This window comes from Barbus barbus (assembly GCF_936440315.1).
Source record: "Barbus barbus genome assembly, chromosome: 10".
NCBI classification, from domain to species: domain Eukaryota; kingdom Metazoa; phylum Chordata; class Actinopteri; order Cypriniformes; family Cyprinidae; genus Barbus; species Barbus barbus.
Genome location: NC_136738.1, coordinates 32,504,827 through 32,516,695, shown reverse-complemented (window position 1 = coordinate 32,516,695; position 11,869 = coordinate 32,504,827).

Genomic DNA, 11,869 nt, shown 5'->3' with positions numbered 1-11,869 from the left:
AAACTGCGTCTACTATAAACCACTGGATGATCCTTTAAGATTTCTTTGAAAACGACAGGGGAGCTATGCAACTTTCAATCTCATCTCTTCAATTGAGTGATGATCAGACCACATTGTATATCAATGCAGATATCCAGCTAAATTCCAAAAGGTTCATACATTTTATTTTTCTTGCAACTGTGTGTTTGCTATAGTATTGATTTTCCTCCTAGTGGTGTTTTTTTAATGATATATATTTGACAGATCTGGTCAGACAAAGATGTGCAGACTGTTGAAATAATCTGCACATCTCTGTGTGACCAAATATTTTATATGTAAAATAAATGGCATGAAGGATCTTTACAAAAAGTAAATGTAGCATCACAGAAAACACTTTCAATTTCTCATACATCATGTGACTTCCAAGAACAGTTATTCAGGCTTATAAAAGGGTCTGCAGAGAACATTCAGGCATTTTTGGATCTGGACTTGGACAGATGACAAACATACAAATAGATCAACACTCAGGTTTGAATTCAATTGCTTACTTTGTTTTTTTTAAACTACAATGATATCACTGAAATGTTTGCTCATATCTATTGCTGTTTTTACATTGAGGAAGGTTTGTTGCAAAAGCTTACAATCAGCGCAAGCAAGGGTGATTTTAAACTTTGAACTAAATATACCAAAAAGACAAGTAAAATGTTTGTAATAAACAATAGTAAATGAACAAAATACAAGTACTAGCATAAATAAATACAACAAACTGTCTCTTAGAGAGTGTACCCAATGTGTATACTGGATCCTATATTTAGAGAGAGAGAGAAGATGCGGTACTGCTGAATCACTCAAACTGTGGAATTAAATCTCACAGAAAGTTTTAAAATTAATGATTGTGTTATAGAAGCTTAATACTATCATTAAACCTTTAGCACAATGGTTCCCAAACCTGGTGCTTTGGATTTATTGCAGTTTTTTATCCAACTTGCATGATGATAAACAGACCAAATTTTGAAATACTGCACATTGTGAATTGCATAACAGACATAAAAAGTAATTAGTGTAAAAGTAAAGTGTCTTATGTTATGGATGATGACTTTAGTGAAGTGAAGTGACATACTGCCAAGTATGGTGACCCATACTCGGAATTCGTGCTCTGCATTTAACCCATCCAACGTACACACACACAGCAGTGAACACACACACACACAGCAGTGAACACACACCCGGAGCAGTGGGCAGCCATTTTATGCTGCGGCGCCCGGGGGGCAGTTGGGGGTTCGGTGTCTTGCTCAAGGGCACCTCAGTCGTGGTATTGAGGGTGGAGAGAGCGCTGGACATTCACTCCCCCCACCTACAATCCCTGCCGGCCCGAGACTCGAACTCACAACCTTTGGATTACGAGTCTGACTCTCTAACCATTAGGCCACGACTTCCCCCTTTATGCTGTACAACTAATTATTCTGCTAGTATCACTAGTTTCTGGATATCACGTGATTTACTTGAATAAGAGAGCAAGCTTCCGTTATCTTTGCAAACTAAAATACTGTTGAACTGTCTACAGTACATCCCTCCAAGACCAGAAATGGTAACACTTTAGAATACTGTTTCTTACTTACTGCATAACTAATGAGGAATTATTGAAGAACTAACAGTGTTATTCATTAACACTTAACTCACTACTGTTAACTACTAAGGAAGATGTGTTAACTAATCAGTATGTAATACAATTTTATGATTGTGTTAAGTAACAGTTAGCTAATCAATAACTAATGTATTCTGTCATACCTCCTGAAGAACGCCTCGGTTACGTACGTAACCCTCGTTCCGTGATGGAGGGAACGGAAACATTATGTCGTGACGACATTAGGGGATTCACCTTGGAGCCCGAATCACCTCTGATAAGAGAAAACGCCAATGAAATTGGCTAGTGGATTTTCATACCTGAGCCACTCCCCGTGCATACGGGTATAAAAGGGCGACAGGTGCATCCACTCATCAGGTTTTCCGTTGAGGAGCCGAGAACATGTCCCTGGCAACCAGCGATGATTCAAGATTGTGGCAGGGGGACATAACGTCTCCGTTCCCTCCATCAGGGAACAAGGGTTACGTACGTAACCAAGACGTTCCCTCTCTGTCGGTCACTACGAGTTATATCCAGTGGGCCAACCTCTGCTTGGAGACAGCCTTCCCTTTCTGCTGACCTCCATGGCAGACAAAGAGCTGCTCAGAGCTTCTGAAGCTCCGGATGCAGTCCACGTATATGCGCAGCAACGGGACACAGCAACGTCAAGGCTGGGTCTGCCTCCTCCGAGGGCAGTGCTTGCAGGTTCACCACCTGATTGCGGAAGGGCGTGGTGGGAACTTTAGGCATGTATCCATGCCTGGGTCTCAGGACAACGTGAAAGTAGGCAGGCCCGAACACAAGGCACTCTTCGCTTACCGAAAATGCTTGGAGGTCCCCAACCCTCTTGATGGAAGTGAGCGCGGTTAGGAGCAGACAGGAACTTCAGCTCGACTGAGTCCAGCGGCTCAAAGGGACCCCTCTGAAGTCCAGCGGGGACGATAGAGACATCCCAGGAGGGCACCAAGGGTGAACTAGGAGGATTTAACCTCCTGGCACCCCTCAGGAACCTCACAATGAGATCGTGCTTTCCGAGGGACCGGCCGTCCAATGCATCGTGATGGGCCGCAATAGCAGCCACATACACTTTCAAGGTGGAGGGTGACAGCTTATGCTCCAACCTGATCATCTCAGTGAGAAAAACACCAAGTCGCGAACAGACTCCACTTCAGTGCGCAGGCCTGCCTCGTTGGGGGAGCGATGGTGTCTACCACAGCCTGTGGCAGGCCACTCAAGTCTACCGCGTCCCAACCAGGAGCCATACGTGGAGGTTCCACAGACCTTAACGTGGGTGCCACATGGTGCCGAGCCCCTGAGAAAGGAGGTCCTTCCTAAGAGGAATACGCCAAGGAGGGGCTGTCACGAGGAGCATGAGTTCCGGAAACCAGGTCCGGGTGTGCCAATACGGCACAACCAATTGGACCAGCTCCTCGTCCTCCCTGAACTTGCACAGTGTCTGTGTGATCAGGCTCACTTAAACGCATACTTGCGTAGAGCCCGAGGCCAGCTGTGAGCCAGTGCATCCGTGCCGAAGGGGCCTCGGTCAGGGAGTAGTACAGCTGGCAGTGGGAGGACTCACGGAAAGCGAACAGGTCTACCTGAGCTTCCCTGAATCGACTCCAAATCAGCCGGATCGTCTCAGAATGGAGTTGCCACTCTACGGGGAACGTGAGCTGCCGTGACAGCACGTCGGCTGCATGATTGAGCTCACCCGGAATGTGGATGGCGCGCAGCGACTTCAGCTGTGTCTGACTCCAGAGGAGGAGATGGTGGGCGAGTTGTGACATGTGGCGTGTTGCCCGTACGGACCAACAGCCGCAGTGTTGCCCGTACGGACCAAGACGTGCTTGCCTAACAGCAGTGGCCGGAACTGCCACAAGGCTAGGTTCACTGCCAGCAGCTCTAGGCAGTTGATGTGCCAAAGCAGTCGAGGCCCCGTCCAGAGCCCCAAGGCTGCCTGCCCATTGCATGTAGCGCCCCAACCCGTGCTGGAGGCATCTGTTGTGACAACAACATGCCGGGACACTTGTTCTAAGGGCACGCCGGCCCGTAGAAAAGCAAGGTCCAACCAGGTCACGACACGACTGCGTGATGGTCACGCGATGTGTACCGCGGTGCCATGCCCATCTCGGGACTCGTGAGTGTAACAAGTGTAACATATGTCTCATATGAAGCAACTCGAGCGGTGTGACTGCGGCTACGGATGGCATATGCCCCAGGAGCCTATGAAACAGTTTCAGCGTAACCACCGTCCTGCCTCTGAAGGAACTCAGGCAGTTCAGCACTGATTGGGCGCCGTTCGTCCATGAGGTGCACCGTCATACTCACTGAGTCTAACTCCACACTGAGAAAAGAGATTCTCTGCACAGGGGAGAGCTTGCTCTTTTCCCAGTTGACCCGAAGCCCCAACTGGCTGAGGTGCTGGAGTACCAGGTCTCTGTGACCGCACAACTGTTCTGGAGACCAGGCTAGAATGAGCCATTCGTCAAGATAGTTGAGGATCCTGACGCCCACTTTCCGTAGCGGGGTAAGGGCGGCCTCCGCGATCTTCGTGAACACATGGGGGGACAGGGAGAGCCTGAAGGGGAGGACCCTGTACTGCCATGCCTGACCCTCAAATGCAAACCGTAGGAATGGTCTGTGTCGAGGAAGGATTGAGACATGAAAGTAAGCGTCCTTCAGGTCGATCACTGCAAACCAATCCCGGGGCTGGATGCATTTGATAATGCACTTCTGCATCAACATCTTGAATGGAAGCTTGTGCAGGGCCCGATTCAAGACTCGCGGATCCAGGATTGGTCGAAGGCCACCGCCTTTCTTGGGTAAAAATGAAGTAGGGGCTGTAAAACCCCTGCCTCATCTAGGCTGGAGGGACTGGCTGGATTGCATCATTTGCCAGGAGGAAAGCAATCTCCTAGCGCAAGACAGGTGCATCCCCGACTGCCACCGAAGTCTCAAGAACAGCACTGAACCGGGTAGGTCGCCTGGCGAACTGAATCGCGTAGCCGAGTCGAATTGTGCCAATGAGACCAGAGCGGACAATCGCCCCTGAGCATGAGCCTCATATGTCTGACCAGGTGCGTGAGCCGACAGCGCAAGCGACGGTGGAGGTTACCATGGAAATTGCGGGGGCTAAGGAAATACCGTGAAACTTTTTGCAGAGATCTCGCGAGAGGTCACGGAAACCTTTCCAGTGTAAGTTAAATATTAATATAATAATTTGATTTTACAATATAATTTGGTAGAAAAACAGTGGTTTAACGTTTTATTGGTGCAAAGATGAGTAGTGGTGATATTTATTTTATACAAAATTTGCAACTGCTTTTTATCATTTAATTAGAAGGACCACAAATTAAATTATGTTATAGGGATACTGAACAGACAAATTTATTTTAAAATGCGAAGTATTTCAAATTAAAATGAGAATAAAGCTATGTAAACACTTACATTTTTACAACACTATAAGTGTGTCCCATCAGGTAATGAATAGTTCTACACACATTTGTGTCCTTCATTCTCACTTGAACACAAACACAGGAAATATGTCAGATAAGTAGTCAAGTGCAAAAACTGCAAGTTTGAGTATTTGGACAAAGCCTAACTCAATGACCTAAGAGTGTCTGAATACTACGGAAGTTCTAAGCGGCCATGCATCATTATAATTTTTCTGTCTTGTTTTCTTGTAATCACGACTTAATTTTCTCGTGATCTCGACATAACGAAAGTTGTTGATCTCAACGTAAAAACCGTTTTCTCACGACGTAATTGTAGCTATCGTGAGAAAATCAGGGTCGCTATATTGTCTTCGACGATAAAGTTGCAGACCCGACAGCCTCCTTCTCAAGTGTCGAACACTTATGTGTAAGTCATCAATCACTGACAGACACAGAGCTATTTCAGTTTGAGCGAGTCCCTGATCAAAGTAAAAGCGAATACGATCATCCATGATGCTGCGATGATGCTGCTAGCATTTTCTCATGCTGAATACACAGAGAAAATTAAGTCGTGATAACGACAAAACAACTTTCGTTATGTCGAGATCACGAGAAAACAAGACATAAAAATTATAATAATGCATGGCCGCTTAGAACTTCCGTAAAATACAGAGCCCTTTCCAACAGATATTAAAAAAATATATTATAGCTGAAAAAAACCCTCCAGGATTCATCAGCTGCACAGTGCCATTACAGTTGCACTCATAAAATTTGTTAGACAAGAAACTGCGTCTACTATAAACCACTGGATGATCCTTTAAGATTTCTTTGAAAACGACAGGGGAGCTATGCAACTTTCAATCTCATCTCTTCAATTGAGTGATGATCAGACCACATTGTATATCAATGCAGATATCCAGCTAAATTCCAAAAGGTTCATACATTTTATTTTTCTTGCAACTGTGTGTTTGTTATAGTATTGATTTTCCTCCTAGTGGTGTTTTTTTTAATGCTATATATTTGACAGATCTGGTCAGACAAAGATGTGCAGACTGTTGAAATAATCTGCACATCTCTGTGTGACCAAATATTTTATATGTAAAATAAATGGCATGAAGGATCTTTACAAAAAGTAAATGTTGCATCACAGAAAACACTTTCACTTTCTCATACATCATGTGACTTCCAAGAACAGTTATTCAGGCTTATAAAAGGGTCTGCAGAGAACATTCAGGCATTTTTGGATCTGGACTTGGACAGATGACAAACATACAAATAGATCAACACTCAGGTTTGAATTCAATTGCTTACTTTGTTTTTTTTAAACTACAATGATATCACTGAAATGTTTGCTCATATCTATTGCTGTTTTTACATTGAGGAAGGTTTGTTGCAAAAGCTTACAATCAGCGCAAGCAAGGGTGATTTTAAACTTTGAACTAAATATACCAAAAAGACAAGTAAAATGTTTGTAATAAACAATAGTAAATGAACAAAATACAAGTACTAGCATAAATAAATACAACAAACTGTCTCTCAGAGAGTGTACCCAATGTGTATACTGGATCCTATATTTAGAGAGAGAGAGAAGATGCGGTACTGCTGAATCACTCAAACTGTGGAATTAAATCTCACAGAAAGTTTTAAAATTAATGATTGTGTTATAGAAGCTTAATACTATCATTAAACCTTTAGCACAATGGTTCCCAAACCTGGTGCTTTGGATTTATTGCAGTTTTTTATCCAACTTGCATGATGATAAACAGACCAAATTTTGAAATACTGCACATTGTGAATTGCATAACAGACATAAAAAGTCATTAGTGTAAAAGTAAAGTGTCTTATGTTATGGATGATGACTTTAGTGAAGTGAAGTGACATACTGCCAAGTATGGTGACCCATACTCGGAATTCGTGCTCTGCATTTAACCCATCCAACGTACACACACACAGCAATGAACACACACACACACAGCAGTGAACACACACACACACACAGCAGTGAACACACACACACAGCAGTGAACACACACACAGCAGTGAACACACACCCGGAGCAGTGGGCAGCCATTTTATGCTGCGGCGCCCGGGGAGCAGTTGGGGGTTCGGTGTCTTGCTCAAGGGCACCTCAGTCGTGGTATTGAGGGTGGAGAGAGCGTTGGACATTCACTCCCCCCACCTACAATCCCTGCCGGCCCGAGACTCGAACCCACAACCTTTGGATTACGAGTCCGACTCTCTAACCATTAGGCCACGACTTCCCCCTTTATGCTGTACAACGTCCCCCTTTATGCTGTACAACTAATCATTCTGCTAGTATCACTAGTTTCTGGATATCATGTGATTTACTTGAATAAGAGAGCAAGCTTCCGTTATCTTTGCAAACTAAAATACTGTTGAACTGTCTACAGTACATCCCTCCAAGACCAGAAAGGAGTGTGTCAAATTTGGGAGAAATAAAAAATGTGCTGTTTTGGAGGCTCTGGGACCAGGGGTGGGAGCAATATAGCAGGGAAAGAGTTCATTAAATTCAATGCTTCAGGTTTTGCCTGGTTCTGTTCATTTCTGGTGTTTTACTTTGCAATACTTGGAGAAAGATGTTAGGTAACACTTTAGAATACTGTTTCTTACTTACTGCATAACTAATGAGGAATTATTGAAGAACTAACAGTGTTATTCATTAACACTTAACTCACTACTGTTAACTACTAAGGAAGATGTGTTAACTAATCAGTATGTAATACAATTGTATGATTGTGTTAAGTAACAGTTAGCTAATCAATAACTAATGTATTCTGTCATACCTCCTGAAGAACGCCTCGGTTACGTACGTAACCCTCGTTCCGTGATGGAGGGAACGGAAACATTATGTCGTGACGACATTAGGGGATTCACCTTGGAGCCCGAATCACCTCTGATAAGAGAAAACGCCAATGAAATTGGCTAGTGGATTTTCATACCTGAGCCACTCCCCGTGCATACGGGTATAAAAGGGCGACAGGTGCATCCACTCATCAGGTTTTCCGCTGAGGAGCCGAGAACATGTCCCTGGCAACCAGCGATGATTCAAGATTGTGGCAAGGGGACATAACGTCTCCGTTCCCTCCATCAGGGAACAAGGGTTACGTACGTAACCAAGACGTTCCCTCTCTGTCGGTCACTACGAGTTATATCCAGTGGGACAACCTCTGCTTGGAGACAGCCTTCCCTTTCTGCTGACCTCCATGGCAGACAAAGAGCTGCTCAGAGCTTCTGAAGCTCCAGATGCGTTCCACGTATATGCGCAGCAACGGGACACAGCAACGTCAAGGCTGGGTCTGCTTCCTCCGAGGGCAGTGCTTGCAGGTTCACCACCTGATTGCGGAAGGGCGTGGTGGGAACTTTAGGCATGTATCCAGGCCTGGGTCTCAGGACAACATGAAAGTAGGCAGGCCCGAACACAAGGCACTCTTCGCTTACCGAAAATGCTTGGAGGTCCCCAACCCTCTTGATGGAAGTGAGCGCGGTTAGGAGCAGACAGGAACTTCAGCTCGACTGAGTCCAGCGGCTCAAAGGGACCCCTCTGAAGTCCAGCGGGGACGATAGAGAGATCCCAGGAGGGCACCAAGGGTGAACTAGGAGGATTTAACCTCCTGGCACCCCTCAGGAACCTCAGAATGAGATCGTGCTTTCCGAGGGACCGGCCGTCCAATGCATCGTGATGGGCCGCAATAGCAGCCACATACACTTTCAAGGTGGAGGGTGACAGCCTATGCTCCAACCTGATCATCTCAGTGAGAAAAACACCAAGTCGCGAACAGACTCCACTTCAGTGCGCAGGCCTGCCTCGATGGGGGAGCGATGGTGTCTACCACAGCCTTTGGCAGGCCACTCAAGTCTACCGCGTCCCATCCAGGAGCCACACGTGGAGGTTCCACAGACCTTAACGTGGGTGCCACATGGTGCCGAGCCCCTGAGAAAGGAGGTCCTTCCTAAGAGGAATGCGCCAAGGAGGGGCTGTCACGAGGAGCATGAGTTCCGGAAACCAGGTCCAGGTGTGCCAATACGGCACAACCAATTAGACCAGCTCCTCGTCCTCCCTGACCTTGCACAGTGTCTGTGTGATCAGGCTCACTTAAACGCATACTTGCGTAGAGCCCGAGGCCAGCTGTGAGCCAGTGCATCCGTGCCGAAGGGGCCTCGGTCAGGGAGTAGTACAGCTGGCAGTGGGAGGACTCACGGAAAGCGAACAGGTCTACCTGAGCTTCCCTGAATCGACTCCAAATCAGCCGGATCGTCTCAGAATGGAGTTGCCACTCTACGGGGAACGTGAGCTGCCGTGACAGCACGTCGGCTGCATGATTGAGCTCACCCGGAATGTGGATGGCGCGCAGCGACTTGAGCTGTGTCTGACTCCAGAGGAGGAGATGGTGGACGAGTTGTGACATGCGGCGTGTTGCCCGTACGGACCAACAGCCGCAGTGTTGCCCGTACGGACCAAGACGTGCTTGCCTAACAGCAGTGGCCGGAACTGCCGCAAGGCTAGGTTCACTGCCAGCAGCTCTAGGCAGTTGATGTGCCAAAGCAGTCGAGGCCCCGTCCAGAGCCCCAAGGCTGCCTGCCCATTGCATGTAGCACCCCAACCCGTGCTGGAGGCATCTGTTGTGACAACAACATGCCGGGACACTTGTTCTAAGGGCACGCCGGCCCGTGAGTGTAACAAGTGTAACATATGTCTCATATGAAGCAACTCGAGCGGCGTGACTGCGGCTACGGATGCCATATGCCCCAGGAGCCTATGAAACAGTTTCAGCGTAACCACCGTCCTGCCTCTGAAGGAACTCAGGCAGTTCAGCACTGATTGGGCGCCGTTCGTCCATGAGGTGCACCGTCATACTCACTGAGTCTAACTCCACACTGAGAAAAGAGATTCTCTGCACAGGGGAGAGCTTGCTCTTTTCCCAGTTGACCCGAAGCCCCAACTGGCTGAGGTGCTGGAGTACCAGGTCTCTGTGACCGCACAACTGTTCTGGAGACCGGGCTAGAATGAGCCATTCGTCAAGATAGTTGAGGATCCTGACGCCCACTTCCCGTAGCGGGGTAAGGGCGGCCTCCACGATCTTCGTGAAGACACGGGGGGACAGGGAGAGCCTGAAGGGGAGGACCCTGTACTGCCATGCCTGACCCTCAAATGCAAACCGTAGGAATGGTCTGTGTCTAGGAAGGATTGAGACATGAAAGTAAGCGTCCTTCAGGTCGATCACTGCAAACCAATCCCGGGGCTGGATGCATTTGATAATGCGCTTCTGCATCAACATCTTGAATGGAAGCTTGTGCAGGGCCCGATTCAAGACTCGCGGATCCAGGATTGGTCGAAGGCCACCGCCTTTCTTGGGTACAAATGAAGTAGGAGCTGTAAAACCCCTGCCTCATCTAGGCTGGAGGGACTGGCTGGATTGCATCATTTGCCAGGAGGAAAGCAATCTCGTAGCGCAAGACAGGTGCATCCCCGACTGCCACCGAAGTCTCAAGAACAGCACTGAACCGGGGAGGTCGCCTGGCGAACTGAATCGCGTAGCCGAGTCGAATTGTGCCAATGAGACCAGAGCGGACAATTGCCCCTGAGCATGAGCCTCATATGTCTGACCAGGTGCGTGAGCCGACAGCGCAAGCGACGGTGGAGGTTACCATGGAAATTGCGGGGGCTAAGGAAATACCGTGAAACTTTTTGCAGAGATCTCGCGAGAGGTCACGGAAACCTTTCCAGTGTAAGTTAAATATTAATATAATAATTTGATTTTACAATATAATTTGGTAGAAAAACAGACAAATTTATTTTAAAATGCAAAGTATTTCAAATTAAAATGAAAATAAAGCTATGTAAACACTTACATTTTTACAACACTATAAGTGTGTCCCATCAGGTAATGAATAGTTCTACACACATTTGTGTCCTTCATTCTCACTTGAACACAAACACAGGAAATATGTCAGATAAGTAGTCAAGTGCAAAAACTGCAAGTGTGGGTATTTGGACAAAGCCTAACTCAATGACCTAAGAGTGTCTGAATACTACGGAAGTTCTAAGCGGCCATGCATTATTATAATTTTTCTGTCTTGTTTTCTTGTGATCACGACTTAATTTTCTCGTGATCTCGACATAACGAAAGTTGTTGATCTCAACGTAAAAACCGTTTTCTCACGACGTAATTGTAGCTATCGTGAGAAAATCAGGGTCGCTATATTGTCTTCGACGATAAAGTTGCAGACCCGACAGCCTCCTTCTCAAGTGTCGAACACTTATGTGTAAGTCGTCATTCACTGACAGACACAGAGCTATTTCAGTTTGAGCGAGTCCCTGATCAAAGTAAAAGCGAATACGATCATCCATGATGCTGCGATGATGCTGCTAGCATTTACTCATGCTGAATACACAGAGAAAATTAAGTCGTGATAACGACAAAACAACTTTCGTTATGTCGAGATCACGAGAAAATTAAGTCGTGATCACGAGAAAACAAGACAGAAAAATTATAATAATGCATGGCCTCTTAGAACTTCCGTAAAATACAGAGCCCTTTCCAACAGATATTAAAAAAAGATATTATAGCTGAAAAAAACCCTCCAGGATTCATCAGCTGCACAGTGCCATTACAGTTGCACTCATAAAATTTGTTAGACAAGAAACTGCGTCTACTATAAACCACTGGATGATCCTTTAAGATTTCTTTGAAAACGACAGGGGAGCTATGCAACTTTCAATCTCATCTCTTCAATTGAGTGATGATCAGACCACATTGTATATCAATGCAGATATCCAGCTAAATTCCAAAAGGTTCATACATTTTATTTT